The 25,632-nt window shown below is 54.4% G+C and overlaps 1 long non-coding RNA gene across 1 annotated transcript in view; it reads left to right on the top strand.

Annotated features, from left to right (window-relative positions):
- LOC135976848 (uncharacterized) overlaps nucleotides 1-25,632 on the top strand; it is a 1,653,704-nt gene that overhangs the window by 392,206 nt on the left and 1,235,866 nt on the right. The gene's annotated exons all lie outside the window — the stretch shown is intronic.

The raw sequence follows: 25,632 nt of genomic DNA, 5'->3' as shown, positions 1-25,632 counted from the left end.
CGTCTAGGAGGCTGTATAATTCTAAGCGGGCATAAGCGGTGGTGAAACAGGCTATGAAAACATTGGTATTGCCAGAGACAGAGTACCGTTCTTTTGCATGCTTCCACGACACGCACGCTGTTTCATCATCGATAAACTCTCAGGATGAAACCTCATAATTGGGGGAGAACAGGTACTGCAAGAGTTCATCAGGGTCTCTCACGATGCTGGTGTTGGGTAGGTTGGATCTTTGGCCGAATTTACCCCACAGAGAATTTAAACACAGTTTAGCTATTTGGCGTTTAGCAGGGTTTGATCTGATCTCGTGTTGGCGTAAATACACGCCTTCTTTCTGGTAGAAATCACTAACATACTTATTTTGTTTTTCCTCGTCTGTGCACCAACTGGGATACCCTGAAGCCTCTTGTTTCTGACGGAGGTGTAATTTTATGTACTCTGAAAAGAGTTGATCAGATTTTTCATTAAAATGCCAGATTTCATAGATCTTAGCCACCGCGTACCCCTTCGCTATGGCCGCGTTCAATTCCACCGTGCACCAAGTCCCCAGGATGGCCCGCTCCTCATCAGTATGGGTGCATGTTTCCCGCTGCTCGGTTTCCGCACAGGTTCGGCACAGCGGGAACATAAGCTTGCCACCCACTCTGACAGGTAACAATGGGAAAAAGAGGCCTCGTGGGGGGTACACTTTAACTTTTGCAATTCCAAAATAATTTGCAAGGGGTCCAAATTTGTTATAGACTATATTGGGGTGTCCGATAGGGTATTCTTTGGTTTTGTTTATGAAAGGGTACAGGCTGGTAAAATCATAATAGTGGATTTCTTCCCCGGGGTTAGGCTTGTAATATAGGCGGATAGCGTTTGTCCTCCCCACAAAAAAGAGCATCCCTAGGCACGAGAGGCTGGGGTAACTGGGCTCGGTTTAAAAAGTCTGCAAGCTCCCTGTCTGTTTCTTTCATCACCTCCCACTCGTGTTCCCAAAGAGTCCTCACTACAAAACCAAGTCGTTTCAGATAGTCGGTCTTGAGCTGCGTCTTGTAATAAAGAAACCCAAAAGATGTCGCTGTCATAGGATTTTGTGCTTTTTCACAACAACAGGTGACACAGCCGTGGAAAAAACACCTGTTAAACTCAAAGGCTGTGCGTACCCCATCAACATCGGCATAACCATCTAAAAAGTAGAGGTCTACCTGTAGTTCCCCACCCTGTAAAGCACGCCGTATTTGTATATTTTCTTTGTGAGAGATATACAACAACCACTGAATAGATGGGGTCGAATATCTCTTTCTGCCTGTGATAGTTGTCTGGAGGGAGAAGAGCTACCGTGTTAGGCTCCAAAAACATAAACCTGTACATAGCCATGCAGACAGATGCCAGTGTTATGTACCGGAATGGATCTATACACAGTTTTATCTTGATGAATTTACCAGGTTCTTTCTCTGCTACATCTCCCTTCTTCATCATTTTCATAATCTCTTTTCTGTATAGGATACAGGCCTGTCTCAAAATTTTTACATCCTGCTGACAGTAATACGCGAGCTCTTTCTGCAAGTCAAACGCCTCAGAGCTGTGGTCCCGATACCAGTCGAGAAACTCTGGTTTTTCTCTGGACATCATGCTTTTTACACCATAGTGCTCCATACCGGGCATAGGCCCCACCTAATTTTGATTTTCTAACGTTTTAAAAAAGTGTGGAAAATACCCTTTGCACCCTTCAAACCCCATCGCCTGCGGTAGCTTGCTAAGCTTCTTGGGCAAGAAGTTTAAAGAGTCTATAAAACGAATGCCCAGGGCCTTAACTTCCACGCACATTAGTTTACTACCCTGAGTGATCAGTTCTAGGCCCATCTTTTCCTCGAGTAACTGTCTAACAATGAAGTACGCATCATTACCTTTAGAATTGTGTGCTAGCATCGTGTAGTCCCGAAACTCTTTGCCAATAAAGGTCTTCACAAACACAGAAAGACACTCATCGCCCTTAAATTCCCAGGATTTTTCTGGCTTTAGGGACATAGCAAAAATGTAATTGGGAGTGTGCACCCCGGTCTCCTGCGTGCATTCGAAATCATAAAAAAAATATATTTTTCTGAAGATTCGGGCTTTCTAAAGCTGTCCATAAAACAGAGGTGACCGTTTACATCACCAATGATCAAACCCTGACACTGCTTACACCGTCTCCCTTTACACCTATGCCACTTGTCCACGTAAGACTGACACTTCTCACACAAAGTTTTAGACAGGCATTCAACTTGGTTTTTTGATGCACAGTCGATGTGTCTGTCTAAACACTCTTTTGGACCGACAATACAGTCTACAGCTAGGACACCGCTGCTGCACGCCCACGCTGTCTGAGCACGTTATGCTCAGGCAGAGGCGGCAACGATACCTGCAAGAGTGGTCGTGGCTGTACACCGTGTGGCAAACCTCACAATAATTTTTCGCTTCGAACAACTTTTTTACATCCAGAACCCCATAGTAATGCTCATCGTGCAGCAGGATAAAATAAGTCTTGGGGTACACTGTGCCCCCCGTTTTAAAAAAGCCCCAGCCGCCTTTCGCCGTATACAGCACCACCTGTATGTTAACTCCTAAATGCTGTTCAAACTTTGCTACGTCGCTGAGCGTAACCTTTTTTTGATCTGACCACCCCAGTTTCTCATGTAACTTTCTCGCCCCCGCTAACAATTCCGCGTCCGTAGGTTTACGATCGGACATGACGGCCAAGAGCCCACCTGCAAAACACAGATTGGTACCGGTGTAAGTCAGGTCTACCAAACACTGTCTCTTTTTATGAATAATTTGACTACTAAGGATAGAATTTAAAACTCTACGAGCGCCCCCACCCCTGCTTTTTACAGCTGTCACAACGAGGCGCAATGTCCCATCGACATGCAACTCTCTATTGCTCTGTAGCAGTTTTGAGGTCTGATTTAAGAAATCCTCAGCAGACAGCTCATCCCTAGTTCTTTTGACCGAAAACAAAGAGTTAGTTAAATTACGGCTCTAAACGTAACTGAACATAATCATCAGGGCCTACCCTACCATTAATGTCATCGAGCACTAACTGTATTCCCCGGTGTATAGCTTCAACAACCTGCTGAGCTGAATTTATTTGCTCAAGATTAACAAAACGAAATTCCTCACAATACACCGACCCCCCAAATCTGGATAATTCACGTTGCCAACTTCTCACTGTCTCCATATACACCTTGGCATTTTTGGGGTTACTTGGGGGTTCCTCTACGGGATCATTAGCGGCATCTTCTACATCAGATGCTATTTGAGAGTCAGACTCTGAGGCGCCTCCATGAGGGTCATTGGGAGTAGAACGGGACCCGTCTAGAGAGCCCTCTGGGGAATTTGCTAAACCAGAGTCTGATTCCGCCTCCCCATTTTCAGACAAGCCAGTTTGAGAGCCTCCAGTAGCGGGCATCTCTTTTTGTTTTTTTCCTCATTACCTCTTTAGCCCTTCTTAACCCGGGCCTGGAACATTTTGGCAGCCATCTGTTTATCCCCCAAGCGCTGTCCCCGCCTTTTGTTTACACATGAGCTGATGTGTACCCTGGAGGTGCCCCTTTTACCCAGGCCCCTTTTCACGACTAGTCATGCCTGCTCAGAGCCACCCTTTCCAGCCCTTATGTTTTTCAGCATGGTTCTGAACCAAGCATCATATTTTTCCCATTTCTTTCCTAGAATCCCGTTCTTTTAGACTACCCGAGGATACATCCTCCATCACTTTTCTGAGGGAAGCCTCAAGCCCTTCCCAACTACTAGGGATATGGGGGAGCTGTGACGAGCTTATGGTTTTGGGAGAATGGATTGTCAGTTCTTGGTTTTTTATTCACAACCCCTAGAGTGCATGCTCCGGGTTTGTGAATGTGGGCATTTTCGCTCACAGTTTCCTCAGGGCTTGGTGTGGTGGTGGCCACTGAGGAACTGGAGTTGTGGTGGCATGGTTGTTTTTTACCAGAGTCTTTTGTTTTGTCCTTGGGTTTGACGTATATGAGGTTTGGACCGCCCGGATGCTTCAGCTGCACTCTTGTGCTGTTTTGCGTTGTTAAAGGTCTCAAAGCAGATTCCTGGTTTGTTGGCAGCTCTGGAGGAGATGTCCTTGTAGCTCTGACTACAGCATTGTCAGAAAAGTTGCCCAGGCCTATGAGGGGGGAAAAACAACAACAACAACAACAACAACAACATTTTACAAAAACTGAACTTTACCATCTCTCTCACCCACACCTAGGTATTTACTTAAAATACAAAACCTCATAGAACAACCAAACCAATAAGCAAAATATATTTACAGGGCATCATCCATCCATCAGTCACTGATGCTGGTGAATTTTCCTTTTCAGCGGTCTCTTTCCTTTTTCTTTTCAGCTTGTTTTCCCTCTGGTCTAAGGATCTCTCATGTTTTGACTGTACTGTGGAGCAAACAACAACAACATTATTATAAAACACATGAAACCGTCTTGTAAACATACACACACACTTCATTAGGGTGTTTTTCTATTTAAAAAGTCATAGCTTTACAACAAAATCATCCATTTCAGGCTGTACAACAAACAGGTTTTTAAATACATCTCATTTTGCAGAATAAAAAACAAAACTGCTTTTAAAATCCAGTTTGCACAGAAACCCTTGTTAGTTTGAAACACACAAAACAGCAGCTTTATAAAATTCACCAAACCAAGTTTGCAGCCATACACTTTTCAAAAACCCACATGCATTTAAAAGCCTGTTGCAAAAAAAAAAAAAAAAAGTTACCTTTCACTATGGGATAAGGTGTTGCAGGCACATGCTTGTTCTGGTCCCCCACATGTGTGCTTGAGCCTTCAGGTTCAAGAACAAGCAAAAATGTTAGTTAGTATTACCACCAAATCCCAATACAGCCTGTATAATACTTTTTTTTTTAATTCAACAGTATTAAGCACAACTATAGTTAAAATGTTTTTTACCTTGGGCTGGTGGTGAAATGCAGTTTAAAGGTACTGGTTCCATGCTAAACAGATCACACTGCAATAAACATAGGCACCATTATTTACTAAGACAGCATGGGCAAAGAGTGGTATTATATAATATATAGTTTCAGAGTTAAAGACAGCAAGTCTTACCTCTTTTTGCAGTCCAGCAGCTATCGAAGAAAGTTTTCTGTTGAAAAGGACAAGCTCCAGCATACCTGAGGTTTTTATACTCTCTTAGCCCATTGTTTCAAACAAAACTTCAACATAGTTGCTAACAGGTTAATTTAATAACCCCTCCCATAGCATTCCTTTTTGTGATCTGGGGTAGTGAAACCATTTTGTCTGGGTATGTGTGGTTAAAACCCCATTCACTTCAACAGACTAAGGATAGCTCAGTGGTTTAAGCATTGGTCTGCTAAGCCCAGGGTTGTGAGTTCAAGCCTTGAGAGGGCCACTTAGGGGTCTGGGGCAAAATCTATATTTGGTCCTGCTAGTAAAGGCAGTTCTATGAGATAGATATATCTCCATATTAACTCTATTGTACTCAGACACATGTCTGAACTAGCCTTGTTTGGTTTATTGTAAGCACATTTTTAGGATTTTTCCCCCTCCCCCACCACAACATACATTTCAGCTTTTTTCTATACAGGCAAAAACACAAGAGCTAATTCTCACAAACAATTAATTTTTTTATTTAAAAAACATACAGCTTCTTGAAAACAAAACCAAGATGCTTCATTAAAACTTTTTAGCTCACTTAAAGGCCAAAGGCCTTTATTATTATTAACGTAGCTGAATTTGCGTACCTTAGTCCAAAGTGGGGGGTTATTGTGGACCAGGCCTAACTTAATCCTTTTAGATTTCTTACAAATAGTTTTTTTCTTAAGCAGGGTTCTGTAACTCTTTGTGCGGACTAGACGGTCAATATAATGCTCTAAGAAGGCATCTTCCGGTTTGGTCATTTTCTTTAGAACACGGTCAGGGTCTTCACTGAATTGCACAGCATTTATCAAGGTCACCCCTTGCGCTAAATGTTCTTGGGTTAGGCACAGACATTGCATACCATAACCTATGGCAACAACAGTGTTTAATAAGCTTTCCAAACACAGCTCAGCGCACAGGCCCCGCAGCTTGCAGTTTAAATCCACTGAAGCCCAAGTCACACAGTCATGGTGCCTTTGGCCTGGTGGATCTATGACACAGCCCTCACAATCTTCAAAAAGCTTTTCCTTAAGGCAGTGTTTAAGGATAGCATAAACAGCAAAGCGTACAATAGTCCGCATGACTTTTTTACGCTCATGACGTGGCACTGGCTCAGTTAGTTCTATGCCAAGCCACCTCCTAAACTCCTCATAGCCATCATCCTCAGAGTCCTCTTCAAGAACTTGTATCGGCGTTGAGCAAAAACATGGTGGGGCCAGTTCATCTTCGCTGCTTGATACATCGCTGTCCGGGTCCTCTAGAAAGGCATCCTCGAGCTGTTGAGAAATTTTCGGAAAAGAAAACGTGTAAGCACCCTGCACTGCTTGTTTTTTAATTTACACAACCCCCGGTTCCTAACCCATTACCCACCCCTCCTCGACTGCCGCTTCTTAATCTTTCATTTTCCTGAGTGCCGTCTTTTCCGTTCGCCTTGTCTGCCAGTGACTCCCCCGAGCCGCAATCGCCTTCCACCTCTGATGGGGTGGACAAAGAGAGACCGCCACGCTCATCGGGGTGTCTCACGAGGGCTCACCTCGGTCGCTTCCTCCTCCTCCTCGGAACTGTCGTTGATGTAGCGTTTTTCCGCAGATGGTCAAAGACCCTCAGGGCTAAAACAAAGTCCGAAGTTCTCACGGGGCTCATGAAGGAGTCCATGTTTCCTCTCAGCAGCCTTTCCGCGATTTCGAAAACACGTGTCCTTGGTAAGAGATGGCCGCCTCGCTCTTTCTGGCGCTGGGACTTATGGGGTGCTGCACTCTGATTGGCGGAGGCCCTTGGGAGGAGTTCTTAGATGGGTCACATGACACATCTTGCTTCCGGTGAGGTGACACTTTGAACCCGGAAGTAATACCCCACGGGGTGGGACTTCCGATGACAGGTAGGAGGGGCCACGGGGCGGGACTTAAGGGGTCAAGGGGCGCCGTTAGGGTTTGATTGACGGTAGGGCCTCTATACTACTTACTTGAGTTGCAAAATTGACTGGGAGAGCTCTGGACATATTCAATAAAATGCCTATTGCTGATTCTTCAAACTATGGTAAATTTATGGAATTGGTTTTGAAACAGTTTCAGATTACACCTGCAACCTACAGGGTAAAATTCAGGAGTCTTAAGAGGGGATCTGGATTAAGTAATGTAGCCTATTTAAATGAAATGAGGGATTTGTTATTGAAGTGGTTGAGGGGAAAAGGCATTACAAGCTTTGAAGTAATGTGTGATTTGGTTACTCAGGAACAGTTCCTGAATATGTGCAGTGGTGATGTAAAACAGTATTTGTGGGAGAAAAAGGTGGACGCAGTGGGGGAATTAGCTGAGTTTGCAGACTCTTACAAGCAGTCACAAGCTGCAATTAAACATAAACCACTGGCAGAGGGAAACCACTTGTCCCAAGTCTCCTATACAAGCAGAGGAGCCCAAGAGGTGCTATCATTGTAAGTCCACTGAGCCCCTGAGAACTAAATGTCCAAGGCTAAGTGGGAACAGGCAGCAGGTAACACATGAAGCTGCTGCTTCTCAGAGCACAGGGGTATCCCGGGCTACTGCCTCTTTCCACACAGGATTTGTAAAGGGTGCTTCTACACAGCCAAGCAGTGAGCATATGCAAACTGTTAAGTTTCATGGCAAAGTGCTCCAAGGATGGAGAGACATTTGTGCAGAAATTTCTGTGCTCAGGAGGGACCTGATCCAGGAGAAGGATTTGTTACCAGGAAAAATGGCAGAATTAGAACAGGTGGGAGGTTACAAAGTCCTTGCACCTTTACCTAAGGTAGATATGGACACTGGTGATTAGTAGGTTGAACTGACTGTTGCAGCAGTGGCACACATTTTTGCACCGCTTCTACTGGGGAATGATTTTTTTTTGATGTGGCAGAATCTGTCCTATGGTTTGTTAGCAGGAAGAAGGAATCTTGTCCTGAACATCCCACAGGGGAGGGTAAAGTCACAAGTGCTGCTGGGGGAATAGGAGAGTGTTTCTTTAATTCCTCAGTAGCAGCAGGGATGGTCGTAACCAGTTCCTACAGCCCTGGGACTCAAGGTAGGTCCCTGCAGAAAGGGCTGGATAGAGCCAACTCCTGTCCTGTGATCATCTCCTTGGAGGAGGGGGAATGTTCCTCCTTGTAACAGGGAGGCCATCCCAGCTGCTGACTGCCAGGAGGTTGCAGGTCAGCATGGGACAGGTCCTGCCCTGGGGTGCACAGAGACATGTATCCCAGAGATGGAAGTTGGTGACCACTGTGGTGGGAAGAGACCCCAAGGGGACTGTAGCTGGAAGCAACCCCAACCTGAGTGAAAGGGGGGGATTGTGCTGGCCAGTGAAGTGTCTGTCATAGCTCGTAGCTCTGAAACCACAGCTGGATCAGGGTCACCTTCCCTTTTGGGAGACACAGGGGTGTCTGCATCAGAGGGGAGCCCAGAGAGGACAGTCCAGACGGAAGGTGAGGGGGGACAGGAGGGTCTGCCCACCTTTTGTAGGGAGGCTTTTCCTCAGGAGGATGGTGAAGGATCTGCATTTAAATGCCAGACCCCTCACCTGTGGGGTCAGGTTTTAAGGGAAGACTGGGTGTCAGATCTCCTGGAGGGGAGAATTCTCCCAGCTGCCCTTTTGGGAACAGAGAGTGGGGTAACCGAGGGGATCTTACCGATCCAAAGCACTCCATTAAAAATATTGTTCCTGCTATGCTTGTAAAAGATAACACTGTCTCTTCAGGGCTGGGGGAAGAAAAACTTTGCATTTGGGAAGATTCACAAGGGAGTTGTGTCCAACCCAAAGAAATTCCAGAGGGAGGGGCCGATGGCAGGCATGGTTGCAGTGCACCCTTTCCTCACCAAAAGCTCGAACACATGCCTGAATTGAGAGCCTTCTCCAGAAAGGCAGGAGAATCTGTGTCTAAGCCCCTATCATGGTACAGAAAGAGATTAAAATATACAGTGGACAGTGGGCAAGCTAGGCTGTGTGAACAGAATCTGTCCCTCATAAAATGGCTGTCAAGACAAAGGTGTTAATACTGTAGAAAGGTCACGGGGCCACGTGCCACGTTACCCAACCCCTGCCTCAGGCCCAGCTCCCATCCAGCTCTCCCTGGGGCTCCCACATCCCCCGCCCCCGGGCAACAAGCAACGGGTCACCACAACTCCCCACTGCCCTTCCCTGCCATGCAGCGGACAGCCAGCAGGGGCAGGGGCAGGGACAGCCCTGCTCAGAGCATGTCTAGCTCGGGGGCTGCAGAGGAGGCAGCAGGAACAGTGGGCAGGAGGTGCCAAGTGCCTCAGTGTGGATCTGGTACAATGACCCAGGAGACTGGACTATACCGGAGCCCCTTACCCCTGGGCATCTGCTGGGGGTGCAGAAGGGGTGAGCAGGCTTCCATTCACTCTGGACGTGGCTGTGGGAGGCTGTGAAATCCTCGGTGTGAAGATGGCAGAACGTGCGTCATCCACAGGCTGCATCCGCATCTTGGTTCCCTTCATGACCGGGTCACCTGCTGAGTCACCTGCAGAGTTCCCTGAAACTGAGTGAGAGGGAAGGACAGAACTGAGCTGTGTAACGTGTCAAGGGATTTCGCTCCTACACGCCTGAGAGCTCTGAGGAACTGAACCCGGACACTCTAACTCATCTGTGTCCAGGCAGGTATCAAACCGCTTCCTTCTGGGGAATGCGGGACATTGCTCTTGGAAAGGAGCCAGTCTCACTGCTCCCATAGGTGATGTTTCTGGGCTGCTGCAGCTCCCGGGGTGCGAGAGGCCCCTTCCCGCTCGGCTGCTGTTCAATGGGGGAGGTATAAACTGGGGAAGTCTCATCCCAGCCTGCCAGGGCCCCATAACCCTCGCCATGCCCAGAATCCCCGTGGCAGCACTGGCTGTGATGTTCCTAGGTTTGCAGCTCTACATCACTCTGGGCCTACAGGCTCTGACCTCCAGGGCAGTGTGCCAGGTGGGCAGCCCCAGAGACACGGACCCCACGACCTTCCCTCTCATGGCAAATTTCAGCAATTTCAGGTTCTGCTCCAAATGGGAACCAAGCCGGATTTAAAGCTAGCAACTCCTCCTGGCAGAGGAATCACCCTTCCCCACACAGCTCTGGCAGCCGGGCCTGCTCCTGATCACAGCTGGGGTTAGGCACCGGGAGAGTCAGGCACTGGCAGTGCCAGGGATACGTTTGCACCCTGCAGTGCTGGCAGGGGTCTGGGCTGGCGCCCGGCATCGGCAGTGCTGAGGAAGAGCGTTAGGGCAAGAGCAAGAGGCACCGTGAGCACCTGGCCCTGGCACCCACCATTGAGGAATGGCTAGATCCAGTCTCCAGAAACTCGTCCTGGATTCCAATGACCTGGCCCTGGCAGCCCGGTCTGTGCCAGGCTCTCATGGGGGGGTGGGCGGGTGGGAGCCGATGGCTGCAGCACACTGGCTCTGGCAAGCTCCAGCCTCTGCTACCCTTCGCCCCCATCCATCTGACCTCGCACCTGGGCAGGGCAGGGAGACAGCACTGACCTCACCGATCACAGAGCTTCTGGCACTGAGCAGAGAGCGGGCGTCTGCCTTCAGCCCACGGAGGGGCCCCTCACTCTCACAGACCCCATCTGCCCTATCTGGGCAGCCTGGGGAGGGGAACCTGGATATCTGAGTCTGGGACTGTGTCTGCTCCCACTTTGTGCACCATTAGTGACAAGAGGAGAGAGGGTTTGTGTCGCGGGGGGGGGGGGGAAAGCGGGAATTCTCTACAATGTTTTTCTGGATGAGATGCCTGGCAGGGACTGACAGGTCTAGGGCTGCTACCCAGCGGGTGCCAAAAGGTTAAACAGCGGGCTGTGGGGCAGAGCAGGAGACTGAGGGGTCTGTGTCACTGTCTGGGGTGGAAGGAACGGGTTGTTAAAGGACTGGCAGAAACATCAGCCCCCACCCATCTCACTTACCGCCTCAATAATACACAGATCTTATTAGCCACTGAACACCCCAATCACCCCTCACTGAGACAGAGCCCCCAGCCACCCCACCCCAAACACCCTTCACTGGGACACAGACCACCCCCAAGCACCCATACCCCAAGCCCCTTTTACTGAAAAACCGATCATCGCATTCACCAACCCCTCTAGTAGAGCTATTGCTGCAGGCTGGCTGCAGAGAGGCCTGAGTTCATGCTCCACTTATGCTTTCGAGGTTCTCTCAGCAGCCCTGAGGGGGAGGCAGGGGGGTTACGATCCCCTGGTGGGACCCCAGGTTGGGACCCTGTGAGTCAGCCCAGTGGGGTCCAACCTCCCTAGGCTGACACCTAACGATATTACTGCAGAAAGGTCGCGGGGCCACATTACCCATCCCCTGGCTCAGGCCCTGCTCCCATCCAGCTCTCCCTGGAAATCCCACAGCCCCCCGAGGCAGCAAGCAATGGGTCACCACAACTCCCCACTGCTCTTCCCTGCCATTCAACGGGCAGCCAGCAGGGGCGGGGCAGGGACAGCCCTGTTCAGAGCACATCTAGCTCGGGGGCTGCAGAGGAGGCAGGCAGTGCCAAGTGCCTCAGTGTGCATCTGGACAATGACCCGGGAGACACCGCGAGTCCATGGGGCAGAGTAGCCCCCAGGTCCTGGACTGTACTGGAGCCCCCTACCACTGGGCATCTGCTGAGAGTGCAGAAGGGGCGAGTAGGGCCCCATTTGCTCAGGACGTGTCCATGGGAGGCCATGAAATCCTCGGTATGAAGGGGGCAAAACGTGCATCACCCACAGGCTACGTGCGGATCTGGGTTCCTGTCATGGCCGGGTCACCTGCTGAGTCACCTGCAGAGTTCCCTGAAACCGAGAGAGAGGGAGGGGCAGAACCGAGCTGTGTAACATGCCAAGGGATTTCGCTCCTATTCCCCCGACAGCTCTGAGGAACTGCACCCGGACACTAACTCATCCACGTCCAGGCAGTTATCAAACCGCTCCCTTCTGGGGAATGCGGAACATTGCGCTTGGAAAGGAGATGGTCTCACTGATCCCATACGGGACATTTCCAGGCTGCTGCAGCTCCCGCGGTGGGAGATGCCCCTTCCCTCTCGGCTGCTGTGCAGGGGACATATAAACTGGGGGTGGCAGGTTATTGCTTAAAATCCCCCCCCCCTTTTTTTTCTTTTCAATATACACACACACAAATTCCTTTGTTGATTGCAGGCAAAACAGAGGAATTACCCCCATGCTTTCCTGTGTTTTTGTTTTATAGGCAGGCCAGCTTTTACTGGCTTCTACTTTTTAAGGGTTTAGGGGAAATTATTCCATTGTTTAGTTATTAAATGTTTGAGGTGGTGTACCTCAGTTTTTATTCAAGTTTAATACTAAAGATATCATGAAGCTTTATTATACCACTTCTCCACCAAAAATGTTATGCTTATAAGACGCAGACAGGATCTTTTTCAGGTGAAAAGACAAAACGCTGCATTTAGTGAAAATACAACAATTAGCATATGCATTCAATCACACACACACACACACACACACACACACACACACACAAAGTCAAAACCGTAGTTGCCAGCTAGGTTGATCACGGGTAGGGAGGAACCGGGTTCTGGTGGTCGCAACACGATGCTCCAGCGAAGTCTTGGCAGGACGAACCCCAAGTTTCCTGGCAAGGCCCCCTGTTTATATGGTGAATTCTTTCATTGGGATTAATGAGTTTTGCACCGTTATGCTGTAATCAATGGTTGTTTTGACAAGTGCTTGTTTTTTGGGTTTTTTTAATTATTTTTTATTTTGTTTTTTTATTACTTTTTTAGGGAGCTGTTTTATGCTGGTTTTGATTACAGTTATTTTGTTTTCATTGATAGGTACCTGTTTTATTTTTAGAGTTCTTAATTTGCCTTTTCTGACATTTTATTAGGGGCGTGTTGCAGCCTCCTGGCGCCCTTGCATTTGTCTCCGGTTCCTTCCTTGTACATCTGGTTCAGCGACGGCCTTGACGGTTATTTTTAACACACGTTCCTTATTCACACACAAAGCAGAATTAATTTACACAGAACATTTTGAACAGGAACATCAAGTTGCAATGCAAAAGAAAAACAATCATGGCATTCTTTTACTTACTTTTAAATGCTAAACCTGCAACAAAGTGGTGACCCTCAAAGGTCTGTTCCAGCCTTAAAATGAGCTCAAATACAGAATTATACAAAATACAAACATGAACTCCTCCTCCTACACAATCACCCCTCACTGAGACAAAGATTCCCTAATCACCTCTCACTGAGCAAGAGACGCCCCCAACCGCACCCCACCCCTACAACACCTTACTCAGAGAACCCCCCCAAAACCACCTGCCACCTCAATCACCCCTCACTGAGACACCAACCCCCCGGCCACCCCAATCACACCTCACTGAGACACCGACCCCCCGGCCACCCCACCCCAATCACCCTTGTACTGCAAAAAAGAAAAAAATCATCCCATTCACCAGCCCTCTGAGAAATATACCTCCCAACCGGGCCCTACCCTGTCACACAGTGAGAGGCAGTCCCTGTCCCAGCTGAGATCAGGCCCCCTTGTGCTAGGTGCTGTACAGACACCCCTCCCTATCTCTCCTCCCACATACAGCGCCTCCTCAACCTGCCTCTGTCTGTTATGGCCCGAGCTCACGGAGTTGCTAGCTCAGGCGATGGCAGCTCTCACTCCCCCAGACAATCTCTCTCGGGGTGTTCACACAGGCAGCGGGATGGGGGTGCTGGGCCCTGTAACATGCCTCGCTGTGGGTCTGGGCTGCGCCTGCAGGTGGGGGTTCGGGGGGATGGAGCAGCAGGAGGCTGAATGGGCTGAGCTGATGGAGCAGGCATGAGGCCTGCAAAAGGCTCCGGTCCTTGGTGTGAAGGGGGTAGAACATGCGTCATCCACAGGCTGCGTGCGGATCTGAGTTCCCTTCGTGTCCGGGTCACCTGCTGAATCATCTGCCAAGTTCCCTGGAACTTAGCGAGAGGGAGGGACAGAATCCAGCTGTGTAAAGTGCCAAGGGATCTTCCCCTAATCCCCCATGAGAGCTCTAAGGAACTGCACCCGGACACTAACCCATCCGTGTCCAGGCAGCTATCAAATCGCTCCCTTCTGGGGAATGCAGAACATTGTGTTTGGAATGGAGATTGTCTCACTGCTCCCATAGGTGATGTTTCTGGGCTGCTGCAGCTCCCAGGGTGCGAGATGCCCCTTCCTGCTCTGCTGCTGTGCAGGTTCTTGTCTGGGGTAGAGCCAACCCTCTCCTCCTGCCATTGTCACAGCTCCTCTCCAGGCCTCGGCAGTCTTTGGGGATGATAATCTTGCCCAGTGTCTCTCAGCCCTCTCTGTCCCAGTGTCCCCCCTGCCATCCAGCTGGGACCTGCAGGCTGGTTACCTAACGACCCCGGGGTCCTGGCAGGCGTTTGTCTGCAGAGAATGGTGCTGCCTGGGGAAAGGGCTGAATTCTGTGGCCGGGGAACAAAACCGAACTCGCAGAGCACCAACAGGCAGAGCCCCAGCCTGGGCTGAGATCCATGGGCCAGGCCTAGTGGAGCTATTGCTGCAGGCTGGCCGCAGATGGAGGACTCAGTTCATGCTCCGCTCACACTTTCGAGGTTCTCTCAGCAGCCCTGAGGGGGAGGCAGAGGGTTTACGATCCCCTGGTGGGGCCCCAGGTTGGGACCCTGTGAGCCAGCCCAGCGGAGTCTGACCTCCCTAGGCTGACACCCAACGATATTACGGCAGAAAGGTTGCGGGGCCACATGCCACATTGCTCAGGCCCAGCTCCCATTCAGCTCTCTTTGGGGCTCCCACGGGCAGCAAGCAACGGGTCACCACAACTCTCCACTGCCCTTCCCTGCCATGCAGTGGGCAGCCAGCAGGGGCAAGGGCAGGGAAAGCCCTACTCAGAGCACGTCTAGCTCGGGGGCTGCAGAGGAGGGAGCAGGAGCGGTGTGCAAGTGGCGCCAAGTGCCTTAGTGTATGTCTGGGACAATGACCCGGGAGACACCACGAGTCCATGGGGCAGAGTAACCCCCAGGGCCTGGACTGTACAGGAGCCCCTTGCCCGTGGGCATCTGCTGAGGGTGCAGAAGGGGTGAGCAGGGTCCCATTCGCTCAAGACATGCCCGTGGGAGGCCGTGAAATCCTCAGTGTGAAGGGGGCAGAACGTGCGTCACCCACAGGCTGCGTGCGGATCTGGGTTCCCTTCATGGCCGGGTCACCTGCTGAGTTCCCTGCAGAGTTCCCTGGAACTGAGCGAGAGGGAGGGAAAGAACAGAACTGTTTAATGAACTGAGACCTCCATCTGTGGCCAGCCTGCAGCAATAACTCCACGAGCCCTGGTCCATGGATCTCAGCCCAGGCTGGGGGCTCTGCCAGTCTGTGCTCTGAGAGGTGGGTGTTGTTCCCCCGCCATAGAGTTCAACCCGTTCCCCATGCAGCACCATTCCCTGCAGACAAGCGCCTGCGAGGACACTGGGGTCGTTAGCCACCCAGCCTGCAGGTCCAAGGTGGATGGCAGGGGGACCCTGGGACGGAAAGGGATGAGAGACAGTGGGCAAGATTATCATCCCCAAAGACTGCTGAGGGCTGGAGAGGAGCCATGATGTTGTGGGGAGGAGATGGTCGGTTCTACCCGAAGCAAGAGCCAGCCAAGACGAGGGGCTGATATTCCCCCACGCTGAGAACCCGGCCCCCCAGGGAAAGCGAGTGGGAGCTGCAGACAAGTTTATCTCGCCCTACAGGGAGCAGAGTGGACACGAGTGGGGCAAGCACATGTAGGAAAGTGTCGTGACAACCTCCCTGTGTCCATCCCTGCAGCCCCAGGGAATGGGCCACGGGCCATCTGAGGGGAAGCCCTGAGTCCCAGGCCAGGCCCTGTGTGATGTGACAGGGGGACTCAGGTGGTGCAGCTGAGCCCTTCTCCCAGCCCCTTGGTGGAATGGCTCCGGTCTGGCTCGACTCCCTTTGATCCCCTTACACCTGCCTTCGTCCCCCCTGAACCCGGCCCTCGGGCGCTAAGTGACTCCGCTGCCTGCTGCGGCGCTGGCCGATGGAGCAGGAGCAGATGAGCCCATTGTGACGCTGACCCAAGCTGGCCTGTTGGAGTGGGGATAGTCAATGGGACAATAATTCCGGCGTACAAAATATATCGGAAGGACAGAACAGATAATGTGGGGTAGGAGAGGGGGAGTGGCACTATATGTGAAAGAAAATGTAGAATCAAATGAAGTAAAAACCTTAAATGAATCCACATGTTCCACAGAATCTCTATGGATAGTAATTCCATGCTCTAATAAGTATATACCAGTAGGGATATATTATCAACCACCTGACCAGGACAGTGATAGTGATGATGAAATGCTAAAGGAGATTAGAGAGACTATCAATATAAAGATCTCAATAATAGTGGGGGATTTCAATTATCCCCATATTGACTGGGTACATGTCACCTCAGGACGAAATGCAGAGACAAAATGTCTCGATACTTTAAATGACTGTTTCTTGGAGCAGCTGGTACAGGAACCCACAAGGGGAGAGGCAACTCTCGATTTAGTCCTGAGTGGAGCACAGGAGCTGGTCCAAGAGGTAACTATAACAGGACCGCTTGGAAATAGTGACCATAATATAACAACAAAAAACATTCCCATGGTGGGAAGAACATCTCAACAGCCCAACACGGTGACATTTAATTTCAGAAAGGGGAACTATGCAAAAATGAGGCAGTTAAACAGTAATTAAAAAGGTACAGTGACAAGAGAGAAATCCCTGCAAGCTGCATGGACACTTTTCAAAGACACCATAATAGAGGCCCAACTTCAATGTATGCCCCAGATTAAAAAACACAGTAAGAGAACTAAAAAAGAGCCACCGTGGCTTAACAACCGTGTAATAGAAGCAGTGAGAGACTGTAAGAGGGGTCCGGACTCACCCCTGCGGCGCCTCCTGGTGGTCATCCAGGGCATTAGCTCACCAGCCTCTGGAGTGTCCTCTGCAGGCTGGTGATCCGCCTGTCCTCTGCACTTGCCCCCGTGTCCCTCCCAGGACCCTGGTGCACCTTGCTCTGGGTGCTGCCCCCTGGCAATACCCACACAGATCTGGGTCTCCCCTCCCTGGGGAACCCCCACCCACTATCCCCACCTTGCCTCAGCACCAGACCACTGCCAGTCACCATCTAGCCCCCGTGCCCTGGGGCAGACTGCAGTATAGGCCACTCATCATTGGCAAGGGGGGTTTGGACCTGCTGCCTTGGCCTAGTCCTGAGCTGTCCTCCGCAACCCCCAGTACCCCTTGGCCTATTACCAGGCCGCAGCCTGGGGCTATCCAGGCTGGAGCTCCCCAGCCTTTCCCCAGCCCTGCTCCACTACAGGTACCCTGTCTAGCTCCCTACAGCCAGGCCCTTCTCTCTCTGAAGGCAGACAAAGACTCTTGAGTGCTTGCCTCCCAGCCTCTTATATAGAGCCAGCTGAGGCCTGATTGGGGCATGGCCCAGCTGCAGCTGCTTCCCCAGTCAACTCAGCCTAGCAACTCCTAGCCACCAGTTCTCCTCCAGTGCTGTTCCAAATCCCTCAGGGCAGAAGCGGGGTAGCCACCACTCTACAGAGTGTGCTCAGTGTTCTCTGGCTGCCTTCCTGGCTGGAACTCTCCCTTCTCCTTCTCCTCTCCGGCTGTCCTGCTGGCTGGAGCTCTCCCTTCTCCCTTCCTTCCCTAGACTGCTGCTGCTGCTACCACTGCTGCTGAGTGAGAGGTGGGGGGGCCTTGCCGGCCAGCCCCCCTCCCCACCATCTCTGGAGGGAGAAGCCAGGACCCCACCTTCAACATCACCACTACCACCTGTGGGGGGTCCTTCCTGCCTGGCTGCCAGGGTTGCCGGAGCTGCTGCTCCTGCTGCCGCCGCCGCTGCTGCACGTGTCCTGGGGAACCGCTGGAGCCTGGAGGTGGAGGAGGAGGACTGCGTGGTCCATTGGCTGCTGGGGGAGCGCACAAGACTCTGGAGACCACTGTGAAGGGGGCTATTCTGGACTGAGTAATTTTTGAACTGTGCTCTAGTGGTGGGGGTCTAGACTGTATTTGTGGGGACACAGGGGGTGTGGCGTGGAGCCTGCCCCCTGGTCCATCTGTGTGTCCCCCCCCAAAACCCCCACCACCTCCGCTGCCCCCTCCACCACCCCCACAGCCCATTTACCATCTGCCTCCGCTCCTGCCTCTGGGACTCTGCTGCTCTCCTGACCTGCCACGCCCTATTGACAGCGTTTGGGCTTCCAGCGGCAGGCAGGCGACCCACGCATTGACTTTCCGCAAGCGCTCGTGGGCGCAACAACCCCCCTGGACTGACCCCTTCCCCTTTTGCAACAGGCCCCCCAGCTTTGCCCCTTGCTGCCTATCCCCTTTGCCCTTTGTAGCCTTTTGCCCCTCCCCAGCTTCAGTTTCTTTGCCTGCCCCGCCCTTTTCCCTCTGCAGTTTGGTTCAGTTGTCCCACCCCGGCCCTGCGGTTAGCCCCTTGGTTCCTCTGCCCCATTCCCAGCCTCGTTGCTCCCCTTCCTTTGCGCCCCCCTTGCCCTGATTGACTCCTCCCCTCATGTGCCCATGCCCCTTCCCGTGCGCTTTTGCCCCCCATCACATTTTGGTTAATCACTGAACCCCCTTCTGTTATTGTGGCCTTCCCTCCCCTAGTGTAGCTAGAGGAGCCGGTGTCGGTGACTGTCCCCCCCCCCAAGCCCTTGATAACCTCCCATCTCCCCGTGTTTCGGCGCCCTCCTCCCCTGCCTACAGCCTAGCGGGGAGGAGTGGTTGACCTGCTTAACTTTTAGCTGCCCCCCCTTTTTTTTCTCCAGTGTGTTTTCCCCTCCCTCCCTGCTCAATATGGAGGGGAACACGGCGGGTGAGCCCCCCCAAGTAGGCCCCGCCACCCCTCCCCCGCCTGTCCCCTTAGCCTCTACCTCAACCTCCGCTGCCAAACCACCTGCCACTGCAGCGGCATTGGCAGCGGCGGGCGATGAGGTGACCTCCGCTGCTGCCATGTCCCTCGCTCCCTCCAGTTATGGGGGAGCTGCCCCAGCCGGCAGGAAAGGCCAGGGCAAGAAAAAGGGAAAGAGCCCCGCTAAAAAGACTGGGCCCTCCATGGCAGGGGCTGCCCCCACTGCCGCGGCCCCGCCACCGGCCGCGGCATCCCTTCCCGCTGCTCCCTCCACCAGCTCTGCGGGTGCCCCTCCCCCGGCCCCCAGAGCATATGCCCAGGTGGCGGCGGCCCCCCCCTACCGGTATGCCATCTCGCCCATCCACCGCCTCCGCTTCCATTTATAGTGGCCTGGGCCCCTTCCCCACCTTCACTAGGAGGCATGGCATCCGTTGCCTCCGGGTGCCCGCCTCGCCGCACATAGAGACCTACATGCGGGCGTTGGCGAGGGTGGTGGGGCCCACGGCCATCGTGGCGGCCTCCAAAATGAATGGCAAGGTTGTCTTCTTCCTTGCCTCTGAGGCCGCTGCCCAAGAGGCGGTGGAGAAGGGCCTGCAGTGGGGGGCGTGTTCGTCCCACTGGAGCCGCTAGAGGACCTGGGTGTCCGTCTGGTCCTCACCTCCGTTCCTCCTTTCCTCCCCAATGTCACCCTGCTGCCCGCCCTTTCTACCCTGGGGAAACCTATTTCCATCGTCAGCCCTCTCTCGCTGGGCTGCAAAGACCCCGCCCTCCGTCACGTCCTCTCGTTCTGCCGGCACATGTTGCTCCAACTGCCGCCGGCGGCACGTGGCGGAGAGGCACTCGAGGGGTCTTTCCTGGTCCCCTATCAGGGGGCCCGTTACCGGGTGCATTATTCCACAGGGGAGACCCGGTGCTACTTCGGCCGGCCGATAGGGCACGTCCGGAGGGACTATCCCTTGGCCCGGCATGGAAGAGCATCCGGGACCCACGAGCCCCGGCATGGCGCCAGCCCCACCATTGCTGGCGCCCCTGGTTGCCCGGTACCCGGAGCTGGCCCTCCTCCTTCTCGGACCACCACTGCTCCCGCTCGGGCTCAAGGGGTACCTCCCCCACCATGCCCAGACGAGAGGGAGAGCCCTGCCTCTGCTACGTGCATTGTGGCGGGGCCTGTAGAGGAGGGTGCGGTGGGGGTATTGCCGGGTGCGGGAGAGGGCCCTCCCCAGGGGGAATCCGCCCCCCCTCCTGCTGCCCCATTGTTACCTCCTCAGGTCCTCGAGCCGTCATCTATGCCCCCTGACCCAATCCCTGTCACCCAGCCCGCAGACAATGCCATGGAGGGCTGGACACTAGCACAGGGAAAGCGGGGCAAGCGGAAAGCTCGAGCTCCGCTCCTGCCATCCGGTGCGAAGGCTCCCCGCAAAACCAGGAAGGGGGGCACCACTGCTGAGCCTTCCGCTTTGCCCACGGGTGCATTACATCTACCGTTGCCGGCTGGGGAAGCTGTGGCAGCACCGGAGGATGCCGCCATCCATTCTCCGTGGTCCCTCCTCGCGGAGGCCCCCATTGCAGCCCTTCCTACCCCCTTACCACCTATACCCCCTGCGATGCTCGAGGCAAGCGTCGCCTCGGGTGCAAGCGGGGATGACCCAGGGTGGTGGGAGGTGAGCTGCCCTCTATCTATGAGGAGATAGAGGCCCTGGGTCTGACTCCGGTCACCCAGGGGGAGGATGACCCTCTGCCAGCGGGCCTCGATCTGGCCGACCTCACCCCAACCCCCCCTTCTCCGTCTCCTGTTCCCCTGACCGCTGCTCCTGCCTTAGAGGAACCCCAGGAACCCCTGGACTCCTTGATCTGCCCGGCTGCGGGTGACACATCGCTGACAGCCGCCGAGCCTCTTCAGGCGACGGCCGGTGCCTCGCGGCCGGGACTCGAGTTACCAGGGGTATCCCTTGTTGGCATGGGGCAACCGAGTTCCTTCCCGGGTGGGGGCCCCATTGCAGATTGTTCACCACCTGCTGCCGTGGCTGTTCCATCTGCCGTAGAGCCTGAGCCCAGCATCCCTGGGAACCCCCTCCCTAACCCTCAGACTCCTGGGCCCGACCGAGAGGAGTTACCTTCCAGCTGTCCAGCTCCTGGGGCCCAGGATCCCACCTCTGTCCCTCTTCCCGACCCTACTCCTGCCCCCGGCCCTACCCCTACTCCTGACCCCAGCCCTATCCCCTCCACCTCCCACGATGCCATTACCGCCTCTGGGGATGTCTCTTTCTCTTTCCCAGAGGGTGACCCCCAGGGAGCGGCCTTTGTGTTCCCCAGTCCCGACCCACTAGGGGCTGCTGTCCTCCCTCCGCCGCCACCCCATTAGGCCAGAGTCTGAGGCGGACCATGTGGTGCCGGTCCATTGGGCGCCACGTCGAGGATCCGCCCCTTGCCTGCCCGTCTCAGTGGGCCACGGGGCCGTGCCAGGGGCCCCAATGGGGGATGATCTGCAGCCAGTGACCCCAGCCCCCCATACGCTGCGAGAAGAGCTGCTGGAGTTTTTAGAAGATGTGCGTGGCTCCCGCAATAAGGTGCCGCTCGCTCTCCAGCGATTGGGGGGATTTCCACCAGATCCTCCGGGCCGCGAGGGCCCTCATGGGGGAGGGTAAAAGGACCGGGAAGCAGGGTGCTGCGGCTTACCAGCGGGTCCGCAGCTTCCGTGACTCCTTGCTGACCTTCGGGGTGAGTCACGGTTTGCTGCATGGCCCAATGGGGCCGTGAGCGTCCCTGCCAGCTAGGATCCCCCCCAGCCCTCCTCATGCCACCTATCACTTTCGCAACATTGAACACCCAGGGCTGTAGGGTGGGTCTCCGCAGGTGCCAGGTGCTCTCCTTCCTTCGGGAAGGGGGGTACTCTGTGGTTTTCCTGCAGGAGACCCACGCGGATCCGGCTGCCGAAGACAGCTGGCGGCTGGAGTGGGGGAACAGGGTCTATCTTAGCCATCTCACAGTTCGTACGGCTGGAGTGGCTACCCTGTTCTCTCCCGACCTACGGCCCGAGGTGCTGGGGGTTGCCGAGGTTGTGCCGGGCCGCCTGCTGCACCTCCAGGTCCGCATGGAGGGGCTTGTGGTCAATCTTGTCAATGTCTATGCCCCGACATCGGGCCCGGAGCGGCTGCCTTTTTATCAGCAGGCATCCGCCTTCCTCGGCTTTTTGGATCCTCGTGAGTGCCTGGTCCTGGGCGGGGACTTCAATGCTACACCCGAGGAGCGGGACTGCTTGGGGACCGAGCGGTGCTTGGGGACCGAACATCACTCCCTGGTGGACGTCTGGCGCGACCACCACTCAGACGATGTCTCCACGTTCACCTAGGTCCGGGTGGAAGCCCATCGGTCGTGCCACTCCCGTTTGGACCACATTTACTTGTCGCGTTTCCATCTTTCATGGGCCCACTCCTCTGACATCCGGCCGGCCCCTTTTTCAGATCACCATTTAGTCACCGTGACGGCCTCTCTCTGTGCAGAGAGGCCGGGGCCAGCCTATTGGCACTTTAACAATAGCTTGCTGGAGGATGTGGGCTTCGTGGCGTCCTTCCGGGAGTTCTGGCTGGTCTGGCGAGGGCAGCGGCGTGCCTTTCCCTCGGCGCGGTGATGGTGGGACCTAGGAAAGGTGCACGCCCGGCTCTTCTGCCGCGATTACACCCTGGGCGCCAGCCGACGGAGGGTTGCGGCGATAGAGCAATTGGAACGGGAGGTCTTACAGCTAGAGAGGCGTCTGGCCACCAGCCCTGAGGATCCATCCCTTTGTGGAGCGTGCCGGGAGAAGCGGGAGGAGCTCTGGGCCCTCAACTGTCATTGGGTCCGGGGTGCTTTTGTTCGATCCCGCATCCGCCTCCTTCGGGAGATGGATCACGGCTCCCACTTCTACGCCCTGGAGAAAAAGAGGGGGGCCAAGAAACACGTCACCTGCCTCCTGGCGGAGGACGGCCCCCCCCTCACGGATCCGGTAGAGATGTGCGAGAGGGCCAGGGCCTTCTATGCACACCTTTTCTCCCCGGATCCGACCGACCCCACCGCTTGCAGAGTGCTCTGGGACGGACTCCCGATGGTCAGTGCGGGCGACCGGGACCGGCTAGAGTTGCTTCTCCCTCTGGCCGAGTTCTCGGAAGCCCTCCGCCGCATGCCCACAAATAAATCTCCGGGCATGGATGGTCTGACCGTGGAGTTCTACCGCATGTTCTGGGACGTCCTCGGCCCGGACCTGGTCACCGTCTGGACCGAGGCCTTGCGGAGCAGGGTCCTCCCTCTTTCATGCAGGCGAGCTGTGCTCGCCTTATTGCCGAAGAAGGGGGACCTCTGCGACTTACGGAATTGGCATCCCATCTCCCTCCTCAGCATGGACTACAAAATCGTAGACAAGGCCATCTCGCTGCAGCTGGGGTCCATGCTGGAGGACGTGATCCACCCAGACCAGACCTACACCATCCCGGGCCGTAGCATCTTTGATAATCTCTATCTGGTCCGGGATCTCTTGGAGCTTGGGTGTAGGGATGGTCTGTCATTCACCCTCCTGTCCCTGGATCAGGAGAAGGCATTCGACAGGGTGGACCACGGGTATCTCCTGAGCACTCTGCGAGCGTTAGGCTTCGGACCCCAGTTTGTGGGTTTTCTCCAGGTGCTGTACGCCTCCGCAGTGTCTGGTCAGGCTCAACTGGACCCTGACCGAGCCGGTCAGCTTCAGGTGGGGAGTGCGGCAGAGGTGCCCCCTCTCGGGCCAGCTGTATGCTCTGGTGATCGAGCCCTTCCTCTATCTCCTCCGCAGGAGGTTGACGGGGTTGGTGCTTCAGGAGCCAGAGCTGCGGCTGGTCCTGTCGGCGTACGCCGATGATGTTCTCCTCGTGGTCCAGGACCCGGGCTACTTGGCGTGGGTGGAGGCTTGCCAGACCATGTACTCAGCGGCCTCCTCCGCCCGGGTCAACTGGGTCGAGAACTCTGGCCTGGTGGTAGGGGATGGGTGGCACGCAATCTCCCTCCCACCTGCGCTTCAGGCCATCCGGTGGAGGAGGGTCCTCTGCTCTATCTTGGCATTAACCTTTCTGCCACGCATCTGTCTCCGCCGGAGAAGTGGCACGGTTTGCAGAGCAGGGTGACAGAGCGGCTCCGGAAATGGACAGGACTACTCCGGTGCCTCTCCCTTAGAGGGAGGGCACTGGTACTCAATCAACTAGTCCTGTCCATGCTCTGGTACCGTCTCAACACCCTGGTCCCGGCCCCGGGCTTCCTGGCCGAGCTCCGGAGTGTGATTCTGGAGTTCTTTTGTCCAGAACTGTACTGGGTCTCTGGGGGGATACTCTATCTGCCCCTGGAGGAGGGAGGGCAGGGCTTGAAGTGCCTCCGCGCTCAGGTCCATGTCTTCCACCTCCAGGCCCTGCAGAAGCTCCTCTATGGTGCAGGTAGTCCGGCATGGAGAGTACAGGTGCACGCCTTCCTGCGCCACTTCCGAGGGCTCCGACATGACCGGCAGCTCTTTTATCTCGATCTGAGAGGTCTTCCGCGAGACCTCTCCGGGCTGCCGGTCTTCTACCAGGACCTTCTCCGGACCTGGAAACTGTTCTCAGCGACCAGGTCAGTGGTGGCCACCGGGGGGGCAGATCTCCTCACGGAGCCCCTGCTACACAACCCACAGCTTCGTGTGCAGGTGGCGGAGTCTCCCGCGGTGCACCAGAGGTTGGTCCTGGCAGATGTCAGTAGAGTCAGAGACCTTCTGGACTACGACCGGGGAGTCTGGCTGGATCCCCTGATGCTCACTCAGCGCATGGGGCTCTCCAGGCCTTGTACTCCCTGGTGCGTACTTCAGGAGGTGAGGGCCGCTTTGCTGCCCGCTGCTCGGGTCTACCTCGACCAGGTCCTGTGCGAGGGCATGCCCCACCCACCCTCAACCCCTGGTCCTCCGGACCTTTTTATCGGGCCCTTGCCCCGTGGACCCAACCTGCCCCCCGCCCCTTCTCCATGAGCCAGCTGCACGACTTTCAGCCGGTTCGTTTCCTGACCGCGCCAAGGAAACATCTATACACACTCGTGCTCCACAATCTTCACTTCCTCACCCTCGCGTCCCGCCCCGATACGAAGTCGCGGGACCTCCTGCCACCTGTTGAGGGTGAAAAGCCCCGGTGGGCCAGCCTATATTCCACCCTGGTCCTGAGGACCACCGGGGATATCAGCTCGCAGCTCCTTCATGGGGCCGTGAGCACGGGGGTGTACTTGGCACGGTTTACCCCGTCCCAGACACCTGTCCTTTCTGTGGTGTGAGGGAGACCCTGGCTCACATTTACTTAGTGTGCCGGGTTGCAACCCCTACACCAGCTCCTCACTGACATTATGTTGCATTTTTGGTTGCACATTTCCCCTCACCTTCTCATTTATGCACTCCCTATCCATGGCCCCACAAAGTCACGGGACCTCATGGTCAACTTCCTCTTAGCCCTGGCTAAGCAGGCCATCTATAAAACCAGGGAGAGGAGGTTGGCCGATGGAGGTTCCTGTGACTGTGGGGCCTGTGTCCGTTCCTCTGTCCATTCACGTATCCGGGCAGAGTTCCTCTGGGAGGCATCCACTGGCTCCCTTGACACCTT

This window comes from Chrysemys picta, chromosome 20, assembly GCF_011386835.1.
Source record: "Chrysemys picta bellii isolate R12L10 chromosome 20, ASM1138683v2, whole genome shotgun sequence".
NCBI classification, from domain to species: domain Eukaryota; kingdom Metazoa; phylum Chordata; order Testudines; family Emydidae; genus Chrysemys; species Chrysemys picta.
The sequence above is the reverse complement of the archived record's forward strand: the minus strand, read 5'-3'. Positions and strand labels throughout refer to the sequence as shown.